Source organism: Molossus molossus, unplaced genomic scaffold, assembly GCF_014108415.1.
Source record: "Molossus molossus isolate mMolMol1 unplaced genomic scaffold, mMolMol1.p scaffold_m16_p_8, whole genome shotgun sequence".
Classification (NCBI taxonomy): Eukaryota; Metazoa; Chordata; class Mammalia; order Chiroptera; family Molossidae; genus Molossus; species Molossus molossus.
Genome location: NW_023425402.1, coordinates 88988669 through 89001006, shown reverse-complemented (window position 1 = coordinate 89001006; position 12338 = coordinate 88988669). Strand labels below are relative to the sequence as shown.

Here is a 12338-nt window from a genome sequence, read left to right as displayed (position 1 = left end):
TTCCCAACACATTATGCTCCAAAGATGGGAGAATTCAACATGACTCATCATAAAATTAAGCAATATTTCACATTAAAAATTTGTTTTCAATTGTTTGGAGGGTTGCATTTTGGATTTTAGGGTAGGTATGGAAACTAAGTGTGACTCTGATTGGTATGAAGGGGATAGTTTAATATCTTCCGATTATTCAAAATAAAGCAATATAAGAAAGTACTCTCATGCTAATAGTAATACTTGCAAAAAGAGAGGTTAAAACACACACTCACACACACACCCACACCCACACCCACAAAATATTTGCAGAACAACATTCCTTTCACTCTTATGATTTTATCCAACTAAAAAAGCTTCTGATATCTAGAGGCAAATATGCCCATAAATTGCAAATCTGAAACTCTAAACCTGGAACCTGAAGCATGCCATCGAGTGCAATGCTATAAATATGACCCAGCTGTTAACTCCACATGCTACAAACAGAGGCGCCTCACCTAGTGACTTATAAACATCAGTGATGCAAGAAAAAGTAACTTGTTTGTTCTACTACATCATGATGATAAATGCATTCTCTTTATTAGACTTTGTTACCTTCCTTTTTCCTTTGTTTATTTTTCAAAGGCAACATCATCCCTTTGACCCTACTCCAGACATATATCAGTATGGAGTGTTATACATCAGAGTTGGTAAACTAGGGGCTACTGCAAGGTGTGTCTCTGCTTCATTTAAAGTGGTTTGGAAAATATTTACAAATAAGAGGGAAGAACCACCATGTAAAGGCATTAAGTTTAAAGAGTTGGTTTTGAAAAATGTAAAGGAGATGAAGGAAATAAGCTGGCTGCCTCCTTTCCCCATGATTTTATCTCATTTTAACTTTACTTAGGTACTCTGCATGCAAACATGTCAGTAAACATGACAAATCTGAAATGACACATCTTGAATTTGAAGCATATTATTCAATGGGATATAGTAAATGTAATCGCAGCTGTTTCTTTACATTCTTCAAAACACAGGTGTGCCGACCATGGCCCATCAAGTGGCTTTTAAATTGCGATGATGCAAAAAGCATTACTTTAGTTTTAGGCAATTGGGCTCTGTTGATACTGGGCAAGGCTTCAGATTCTGCTCTTAATAACTGTTATAAATTGAGTCTTCCCTTACCATCAATTTCTTCACCTCGTACCTCCCCACAATCCCCATTTTTCCAACATAACAAACAGTCAACCCCCAGCTAAATAATTAACCAGTTTTCTAAGATGGTTTTCTTGTCAACCTAGACTACAGATGATGCCAATGTCTTCTGATATTATGGATGGCAAACACATTTTTATCAGACATTTGTAGGATAATTCTCTCTGACCTCTTCACTCCAAGGCAAAGGGGTATGGGAAGGGGTGGAGGCAGAGAATAAAAAGAGAAACAAATTCACCTTTCCAAATGCTGGGTGCTTTTAAACCAAACATTATACACTTGCCACAAAAATGGAAGAAAAGGAGGGAGGGAGGGGATAAATGGGAGTTATCCTGTCGAGAAAATTATCCTGGTGAGTTTGTACAGACCAATAGCAGTGATTTGTATTTTGTTTTGTTGGTTTGTTTTCAGTTACAGGCCTTAAATCACAACGAAATTTTAAAAAATAGATGACATTTAACTTTAAAAACTGAACAAATGATCCTTCTAATAGCATCTCAAGAGAGAATATTACTTTCTGATACAATGTCAAGTGAGCATATGCTATTGTTATGTGATTTACACATAGGAATCTGATTAATACAGGAGCATGTCTACATGCACACACACAATGCACACACATACACACATACGCAGTGTTGTTGCTCTCTTACCAGTGGATTTCAGAGGGATTTCCATTTAGTCTCATTTGAGGTCATGTGGGGGTTGGGAAAGAGAGGAAGTCACTGGTCCCATGGGAAACTGAACTTTGGTGCAACCTCTTAAATTAGAACAAGAAGCCTCCAGGACTCAGTTAATTCATCCAAGCAACCCACATTGATAATCACCCATAGCCCTCCTTAATCTTCTTGGCTAACAACTACAGTATAGCTGAAACCCTGCTTACTGTGGCTAGGAGATGTTATTTATATTGTAATATCAAAAACAAAACAAAACAATCTTCTTTTGAATTATCCTGGTTTTCCTTCACAATCATTGATTATATTGTGGAATAAAACTCAGGAGAAACTCACCATCCACCAACCAGAGTCATTTCAACCAGTAATTTTGCACATTAACTATAAAATTAAAGTTGAAGTTTGCACTCTTCAGTGTTTTGGGTTGTTGCAGACAACAGCAGCATTTTTTGCTCATTTAAAGAAACCCTGAACTTGTTTGGAGGTTATAAATTAGTTCCTGAAATTGTTGGAAGAACTGTGCTTAGGCAGAAATGAAGGTCGGCAGAGCCCAGCTAGAATTCTGCTGGACTCTGCCGACCCTGAGACCTCACTAGGGTGCCATCAGCCTCACAATCACCTTTATAAATAATATGTCAGTGGCCCTGAGCCTTTGAGACCAGCCCCAGTGGGAGCATCTGACTGGCCACCCTTCGGCCACCTGCTCATGCTCTAGCAGCCAGGGGTCCCACACAGAGACGGGTCTGTCTCTCTTTGACTTCCTCTGGGGTACACAAGCCCTGTCTCCTATTTATCTTTAGATTCTCCCCAAATAGGAAGAACACTGGGCATTCAGAAACACAAAATGTTTACAGCTTTATGTTAGGCACTTTCCCTGCAATGACTCATTTAATTATGACAACGACTGTAAAATCCCCCATTTTAACAATTAGAAATTGAGGCTCAAGAAAGATAAGCAATTGGCCATAATGACGAGATCTAAGATACTGAAGTGCCATTCCAAATAGCAAGGAAACAGGAACTTATGCTTTCTATACTTCTAACGATAGAGGTGTTCGAGTGTGTGCCCTTTGGAAAGTTGTGATCTAAATATGCGGTTTAAATATGGTGACACAAGGGTGTCAGCCAAAACAGGTTTACTAAAACTACCATTTCTTCAAACACAACAGTTTCATAGTACATGAATCTTTAAGAAGAGGTTAGGACTTCTGGTCAAGGTGGCGAGTAGGTAAACGTGGTATTGCCTCCTCTCACAACCACATTAAAGTTACAACTAAACTACAACACAACCATCATTCAGAACCGCCTGACATCAAGCTGAAAGTCCTAGAACTACGGAATTAAAGAAGCAGCCACATGGAGGCTGGTAGGAGGGGTGGTGGCGGACGGGCTGGTCCCACACCATGTGTGGCGGATAAAAATAAGGAGGATACCTGGGCTAGGAAGGTCCTCCTTGAAGAGTGAGGGATCCCCGTCCCATACCAGGCACCCAGCTCAGGGTTTCAGTGCCAGGAAGAGAATCCCCATAAGTTCTAACTGGAAAAACCAGTGGGAAATGAGGCTGAAGGAGGATGAGGCTGCTAGAGCCCCAGGCAGCTCCTCTTAAAGGGCCCCCGCACAGACTTACTCAGACTTATTCCCTCTAAGCTCAGAGGGGAGGCAGCTTGAGGGGCACCAGAAACATGCAGGGAAGAACTGAGCTACAGTGATACCTCGGTTCTCGAACGCCTCGGTTTTCGACCAAATCGGTATTCGACCAGGAGATTCGAGAAACTTTTGTCTCGGAATCCGAACAAATATTTGGAACTCGAACTTCCGAGATGAGCCGAGTTGAGCCGAATGGCGTTCATTCGGCCCAGCGCGCCTTGCTTGCGTCATCAGTGTGAGTGCAGAGAGAGAGTCACGCTTTGTGGAGTCCGCTTTCCTATTGGTTTCATTGCTTCGGTTCTCGAACAATTCAGTTCTCGACCGTCCTCCTGGAACGAATTATGTTCGAGAACCGAGGTATCACTGTATTTGAGCTCAGGATGAGGGCTGGAGAGGCAGCTTTCTCCTGGACAGACGTGCTGGCGGGGGCTTATATTCCTTTGGTGAGACCTTCCCTGGGGCAGCAGACAGTTTCCATATCTGGGACTCCAGCAACCTGGCTCACACTGTTTGCCCTGCCATGGTGATTTCAGAAGCCCCGCCCCACCCAACTTTCAGGCCCACCCAAGCTATGTCCAATGGCTTTACCATAGGATTGGCCTGTCTTGGATCCTGCTTCAGAATCTCCTAAAATCTCTCAAACAAGCACCATCTGGTCTCAGTGAGCCCCATACCTCTTGTTAAGTGGCCTGACACAAGAAGCAGCCAACCTCAGTACACAAATTGGCTTTTCCTGGGCACCTTCAAGTCCAGCACAAGAAGTAGCCATCAGCACATCACTTTGTAGCTTATGCCGGTGGTCCCGGGTAGAACACAGGCAGAGGCTGTCCTGCCCAGAGCCAGCACACCCAGTGGACAGCTTCAGACCACACTAAAACACCAGTACCCAACTACCTCCACAAGTGACACAGTCAATGAGTGGACTCAGTGGGTACCAGAGCCCTGATGAAGTAAGTCTTGCTCTGTGTGGTGGGCCCTGCACAGCTGAAGGTGGTGAGAGGCCAGTGGTCTTTGCAGCTGATCAGCCTGAGTAAATCCCTCCCATTGACGTGCCAAGAGCAATCAAGACTCAATTACAACAGAAGGGCATATAGTCCACTCTAGGGGTGTACTTCGAGAGCCCAATTGGGATGATCAGGGAGGCTGTGCCACTGGATCCTACAGGACACCTCCAATAATAGGCCACCCTACGAAGCCTAGGAGACATAGCAACTCTACCTAACACATAGAAACAATCACAGGAAAGCAGCCAAAATGGAGACAAAGAAACATGTCCCAAATGAAAGAAAAGAACAAAACTCCAGGAAAAGAATTAAACAAAATGGACATAAGCAATCAATCAAATGCAGAGTTCAAAACACAGGTTATAAGATTGCTCAAGGAACTTGGTGAGACATTCAAGGATCTTAGTGAGACCTTCAAGGAACTTAGTGAGACCTCTAAGGAACTTAGTGAGACCAATCAGAAATGAAGGAGGTACTAACTGAAATAAAGAACAATTTACAGGGAATCAATAGTAGAGTAGTTAAAGCCAAGAAGCAAACCATCGATTTGGAATATAAGGAAGCAAACATCACCCAATCAGAACAGCAAAAAGAAAAAAGAATCCAAAAAAATGAGGATAGTGTAAGGAGCCTCTGGGACAATCTCAAGCGTGCCAACATTTGCACCACAGGAATACCAGAAGTAGAAGAGAGAAAACAAGAAATTGAAAACCTATTTGAAATAATAATGACAGAAAAATTCCCTAACTTGGTGAAAGAAAAAGACATACAAGTCCAGGAAGCACAGAGAGTCCCAAACAAAGTGAACCCAAAGAAGTCCACACCAAGACACATCATCATCAAAATGCCAAAGGTTAAAGACAAAGAGAGAATCTTAAAAGCAGCAAGAGAAAAGCAGTCTGTTGCCTCAAAGGAGCTCCCATAAGACTGTCAGCTGATTTCTCAAAAGTAACTTTGCAGGCCAGAAAGAAGTGGCAAGAGATATTCAAGGTGATGAAAAGCAATGACCTACAACCAAGATTACTCTATCCAGCAAAGCTATCATTTAGAGTCAATGGACATATCAAGAGTTTCCCAGACAAGAAAAAGCTAAAGGAATTCATCACCACCAAACCAGTATTACATGAAATGTTGAAGGGTCTTCTTGAAGGTGAAGAAGAACAAAAATATGAACAATAAAATGGCAATTAATACATATCTATCCACAATTGAATCTACAAACAAAATGAGCAAGCAGAACAGGAACACTCATAGACACAGAGAATTTTTGTTGCTTGACGGATCAGATGGGTGGGGGCTGTAGCGATGGGTGAAAAAGATGAAGGAATTAAGAAGTACAAATTGGTTGTTAGAGTGATGAACCTCAAAGGGATGGGGAAGGGGGGGGCGGGATGATATAAACCAAAGAACTTCTATGCATATATGCATAACCAATAGACACCGACAATAGTGTGGGAATGGCAGGAGGGGAGCAGGATTGGGGGGGAGGGGGATCAATAAGGAAAAAAGGGGGACAGCTGTAATACATTCAACAATAAAGGTGAGTTAAACAACAACAACAAAAGAGCTTAGTACCTATTCTATTTTGTAAGCTGCAAACGTACTTTCTTCAAGCTCATCTGTCGGTTTATCTGAGTGTAAGAAGGAATAAGGTACTCATGGTTTAGAGTAAGGAATTTATGGAATGAAGATAGGGGAGGGGGCTCAGTTTTTTGCCTCTTTGTAGACACACAACACAATACCGACGTCTTGTGGCTATATTTCAAGGTGCCATCTTCAACTTAAAACCCGCTTTTTTTGAGGGTCAAACAGCAACTGCCAGAGAGGTCCCTGCGTAGTATGGTCCCTGGGCTCCCGTGTGGGTCATCTTTGGGAAGCTGGTTGTCGATGTATCTGAATGTGGAAGTACTGAGCTAATATGGCCAATTTTTCTCTATTTGGAGGACACAGTCCACATCTTAATGACTTTCCCAACCTTTGCCCATAGCACAACTTCTGTATTTTGTCTATATCCATTGAGCACCTATTATATTGGGGGCATCTGACCGGTATTTAACCTAAATTGTCTCGCTTAATCATTGCAATAATTGTGTTATCCCCATTTTATAGATGAGAAATTAAAATTCAAAGAGCAGTATTTTTCCCTAAATCAAATGCATAAAAGGGGAGTTACAAAAAAGAATTCACACCTTTCTCCCCATCTTCAAGGCCTGTAACAATCTGCATGAAGGTTTCCATGACTGCCTGGTATACAGAAATATCACCCTTTTGGAACTTCAGTACTTAGCATGGTCTGCTTTGTATTATTTTATGTGTGTGGTAAAAACTTCAGGTGGTGTCTGGATGGGAGGGGTGTGGGTTTGTAAAACAAAACATCTTCCAGGGGCTGTATCTGCACATGTCAGAGGGAATAATAGTGATGCCTGGCACTTGCCAAACTCTCACCGTGTGTTGGAGGTGGGACATCTCAAATGCTTTGCATGTCCTAATGATTGAATCTTTATGCCAACCTCACAATGTAGGTACTATTATTTTCTTTTCTTTATTGATTTTAGTGGGAGAGAGAGATAGAAACATGGATGAGAGAGAACATAGATTGGCCGCCTCCTGCGTGCCACGCACTGGGGATCAGGCCCAAAACCTGGGCATGTGCCCTGACAGGGAATCGAACCAGCAACCCCTTGGTGCATGGGTCGATGCTCAACCACTGAGCCACACTGGCTGGGCAATGTAGGTATTATTAACATCCCTGTTTCACAGGTGAAACTGAGGCACTGAGAGGTTAAATAAGTTGTTGTTATGGGTTGAATTGTGTCCCCAAAATATTCCTATGTTGAAATCTTAACAACCAATATCTCAGAATGTGATCTTATTCAGAAACAGGGTCATTGAAGATATAATTAGTTAAGGTGGGGGTTATACTGCAGGAGGATGAGCCCCTAATCCCATATGAGTGTGTCCCTAGAAAAAGAAGATCGTGTGCAGAGACAGACACACACAGAGGGAACGCCTTGCAGAGACTGGAGTTATGCCACCACCACGGGACAGGAAAGAGTGCAGCAAGCCACAGGAAGTGTGGAGAGAGCACGAAACAGATCCTCTGTCACAGCCCTGTGAACAGAGATCATTTTAATTCTTCCTTTCCAACTTGGGTGCCTTTTATTTATTGTCATTGCCTAATTTCTCTGGCTAATACAAGTGTCGAGAGTGAGCATCCGTGTCTTGTTCCTGATCTTAGAGGAAGAGCTTTTAGTCTTCCACTATTGACTATGGTATTTGCTATGGGAGTTTTCACATATGGCTTTTTTTTTTTTTTAGAAAAAAAAATATATTATTGGGATCAGTATCAGTACTTTAATAAACCTCCAATTACCACCATTGGTCATTACCTCATCACCTCAGCTACTCCTCTGTGGAAAACTTAAATTATTCCACTGTAAGAAGGAATCAAGTAGACTGTATGCCAGGAATGCTATACGCTTTATTAATTAATTACATTAAAGTGTGGTGTGAAGGACAGAGTTGTCAGATTTAGCAAATAAAAATATAGGAGCCCAATTTAATTTAAATTTCAGATAAACAAGCAATTGTTTTTAGTATGTGTGCTGCCAAAGTAAGCAAACACGTAATTTTTATATAACTGGGTCCCATGAAATATTTGGGGTATAATTATACTTTTAAAAAACACTTGATCTGAGCCCTGGCCGGTTTGGCTCAGCGGTTAGAGTGTCAGCCTGCGGTCCGGAGAGACCCGGGTTCGGTTCCCGCTAAGGGCACGTACCTCGGTTGCAGTTTGTCCCCGGCCCTGGTTGGTCGTGCGGGTGGCAGCCACTCGATGTGTCCCTTTCACATCGATGTTTCCCCCTCTCTCTCTCTCTTCCCCTCTCTCCCTCCCACTCTGTCTGTACAAAAAATGGAAAAATGTCCTCGGATGAGGATTAAAAAAATAAATAAATAAACAACAACAAAAAAAAACACTTGATCTGAAATTCAAATTTATTTGGGTTTTAACCTGCATTTCATCTGGCAGTTTTAGTAGAGAAACATTTGAAAGGGCAACATCTGCCAGAGAACACAGGAGTGGGCGTGAGCGCCAAGACCTCTGCACAAGTCGTGACAGTAAACATTTCATAGCTTTCCAGCGGGAGGGACCTACGAGCTCACCCAACCACACAGAAGCTCAGACTGAGCAAGAGGGGAACTGCCAGTATGTCCACCTCAGATCAAGGCTCTGTCCACCATGAACGTAAGCAGAGCTAATCTTAGATTTCAACACACAAAATTTTAACAACTTACCCTGGAATCTCAAACCCAAGTTTTGATGCTTTAAACTTCTTGGAAGATTACTATTAAGTTTGACTCATAGCTGTACGGTAGGTACACGACAGGTCAGTTTAGTTTGTCCAGGACTGAGCCCCAAGTGAACCAATGAACTGAAGCCACCATGGACTGAAAAACTAAGCAAACTGTCAGATGGTGGGGCAGTCACAGGAGGGGGTGTGTATGACACTGCAAATCCAACACTAGTGCTGGACAAACCTCAGATTCACTAAGTCACTGTACGTACAGGACTGCGGTAAAGGCGTAGACTATACTATATACAGTGAGGGCGCTTACGGTTCTAGAAAGCACTTGAATGCCCTAAACCGTGATTCTCAGCCTGAGAGGCTTTTTCAAACACCCCTAGTGAGGGGCCATGTCCTCCCCAGTCCACGCTGAGATCTCAGCGAGTCACTGGGCGAGTCTGTCACAAACCCCGGCCGTGCTAGGTAAGGAGGTCAGCATCTCCTAACCACATTCTAGGAGAATGACGCTGAGCGCCACTTGGCTTTCACTCCAATCACTTGAACACAGCTTTTGCCTTTCTTGAAAACTTCAGTACAGAAACTGGGAACGAAAAGGAACAAAAGCTAATTTAAAACCCTGAGTGCAGCTCAGAGAACTGGCCAAAGGCAGAGGTGGCCAGCAGTTCACGCAGGCCACACGCTGGAGCCACGAGGCGGCCGGGCCACTCGGACCTTTCCCGGCAGGCAGCCGTGTAGGGGCCAGGCAGCCGTGCCCCGTCCTGGTGCTGCTCTGGGTGGCTTTGTGCTGACAGCAGATGGCCCTCTGTCCCTCAAGCACCCACTCCATTCTCGAGCTCCTTATCTGCCACGCTCACCCAGGCTTTCAAATGAACGGTCTGACGAACGCAGAGTAATTCAATTCATGACACAAACCTTCTCAAAAACATCAGCCTTAACTGGACACCAGTCTCCAACAATGGGGCCAAGGAGCTCTTTCTGCAGGTTAACCTCTGTAAAGAAGAAAATAATACCAAAACACCCAGAAGTTAATTCCTAGCTTTTGTGTGCAGAAGACAGTCCACATTCTTAGGAAACAGAAAAATTACCTAGAGCTATAAACTTCACTCTACATTCTTCAGCTGCCACATTCAAATCAAGCGAAGAAAACAAAAATGATGAGAAAAACAGGAAACAAACATAAAGAAAATTTACTTTACTTTTCTATTAGGAGAGGTGTTCAAAGGCTGCTTCAAATTAAATACATTTTATTATTGCAGCCCGGGTGCACGCTGAGATGCACCCAGTTCCCGACCTGCAGCACTGAGCTCCGCCATCGACCACCACACTGGGGTGGGTGCAAGCTACAGGTACCAGGCTCTGAGGGTGAAGTGTCCTCTTTTATCTCCTCAGCTGCATGTCACAGTTTCTTGAGGTCCAAGCCCACAGAGTTCTTATAGGATTAAAGCAGGAGGGGAAAAAAGGGAGAGAAGTCAGTATCATCCTTGACAAAAGGTCAATCCATTTCACAGTAAACAAATCCGTGTTCTCCAGTCTGGACAGTGTTCTGTGACCTGGGACAGGGTGCTCACATACTGCCAGCTCAGGGCAGCCAAGAACATGAGAAATGACAGGTAAATGGGGGAGTAGTGGCTTCAGAAGATCAGCTGACAACTAGGAAGGTTCTGTGTCCTGACCGTGGAGATGATCTGCCTTGTTTTACTAGAAGATGAGTCTGAGTTGGGGATTCCACCATAGATCTCTTCCATGTACTGGTATATTATAGCTTTGACAGCAGGCATGTTGGTAGCATCCATCATTAGGGTTACTGCTTGTCCTTTTAGAACCTTCACTACCCCTTTGAACATCTGCTGATTATTATAACAGGCAGCCAAAGTAGCAATGGCTGTTACCCGAGGAATAGCGCACAAGCTAAACATGCTTTGGTTTCTAAGTCTGGAAAGGTAGGTGATGACACCTGGAAGGTGGTGTAATGCACTGGCTGTAAGTGTAAGGTATCTCGCCGGGGAAGAAAGAGAAACAGTGCCACAAAAGCGGGCAAGAAAGTGTTATTGAAGCGTTCCTGGCGAGGTTCGCTGGTGCACGAAGCGCGGCCAGGGAAGTCGTACGTTATGGCCACCCAGGGAAGTTTTATAGGATGAGGAGCAAAGAGGGGAGGTACTTGATTGGTGATTTCGATTTCTCCTGGGCCTGTCCATTTCCCGGTCATGTGACTCCCCGGAGCCCCGAACCTTACAATAAGTTCATTCAGACACTGCACATCCTTGTCAATTTTAGCAAAATCACCCAACTTCTTAATATACAGTACTTGCTCCAAATCTCTTTAGGCCAAAGCTCTCTTCCATCTTGCTGATCTTCCAGATCATCACAGCAAAATCACCCAACTTCTTAATATACAGGACTTGCTCCAAATCTCTTTAGTCCAAAGCTCTCTTCCATCTTGCTGATCTTCCAGATCATCACGAATAATGTTTGTTTCCTGCAGAAACAAGCCCATAGAATAGGCACATGTCTTCACCAACTAAGGGGTCTTCTAACTCTGGGGCCGAGAACAGAAGAAAAGGCCATTTCCCACGAGCCCGGCAACATAGTGACAGTACTTGTCCCACTCCTCCTCAGATGTCACGTGCTTATCCAAAAACTCTGCCTTCCCAAACCCATTTTCCGGCATGCGTCGACGATCACTCTGATATTTCACAGCCAGATTTCTAAACTCGAGGGGGACCGTTGGAAAGTCCTCTAGCACTTGTCGCTCCCTGTCCTTGCTCTCCATGAACCGCCAGTCAGGCTCATAAAGGTAAGAGTGGAAGCTGCGTAACGGTGGGACCTTGTTTCTATACTGATGGTCATGTCACCTTCCAGAGTGTCTGGAGCTCAGAGAACAGACAGAATATGCTGCTGCATGGCGCATTTCTTCATCGAGCACCTGGATAACAGCTGCAAAACTGCGACTGGTCTGGTGCAGATACTTGTAGCAAGTTTTCAAGCTGCTGCTGAGCGAGTCCTGGTCCATCTTGGGTAACACCTTATACCAGCCCCCATACGGAAGCGCAGCAGGTTGTAAAACTCCTCCTGGGGCCCCAAGCACTTCACGGACTCCATGCTGACAGCAGGTGGCCAGGACTCCGCCATCACCTTGCCAAACCCTTCGGATCACACCCTGCAGTGCTTCAGGATTACACATGGCTTTTATTATGTTGCCATAGTTTCCTTCTATTCCTAGTGTGTTGAGTGATTTTATCATTAAAGTATGTTGAATTTTGTCAAATGCTTTTCTGCAGCCACTGAGGTGATCATGTGGGTGTTTTTCTCTATTCTGTTAATGTGGTATACAGACAGACATTGTTTTATTGAGCTTTACTTTATTGCACTTTACAGATACTGCGTTTTCTACAAATTGAAGGCAAGACTCTCCACCAGTAAAAAATATTACAACTCACTTTATTATGATACTCACTTTATTGCAATGGTCTGGAACTGAACCCACAACATCTGCAAGGTATGCCTGTATTATATGGATA

The 12338-nt window shown here is 43.7% G+C and overlaps 1 pseudogene; it reads right to left on the bottom strand.

The window, feature by feature from the left end:
- Positions 1–10312: 10312 nt before the first annotated feature.
- LOC118620764 lies at positions 10313–11919 on the bottom strand (annotated as a pseudogene).
- Between the last annotated feature and the right edge of the window lie 419 nt (positions 11920–12338).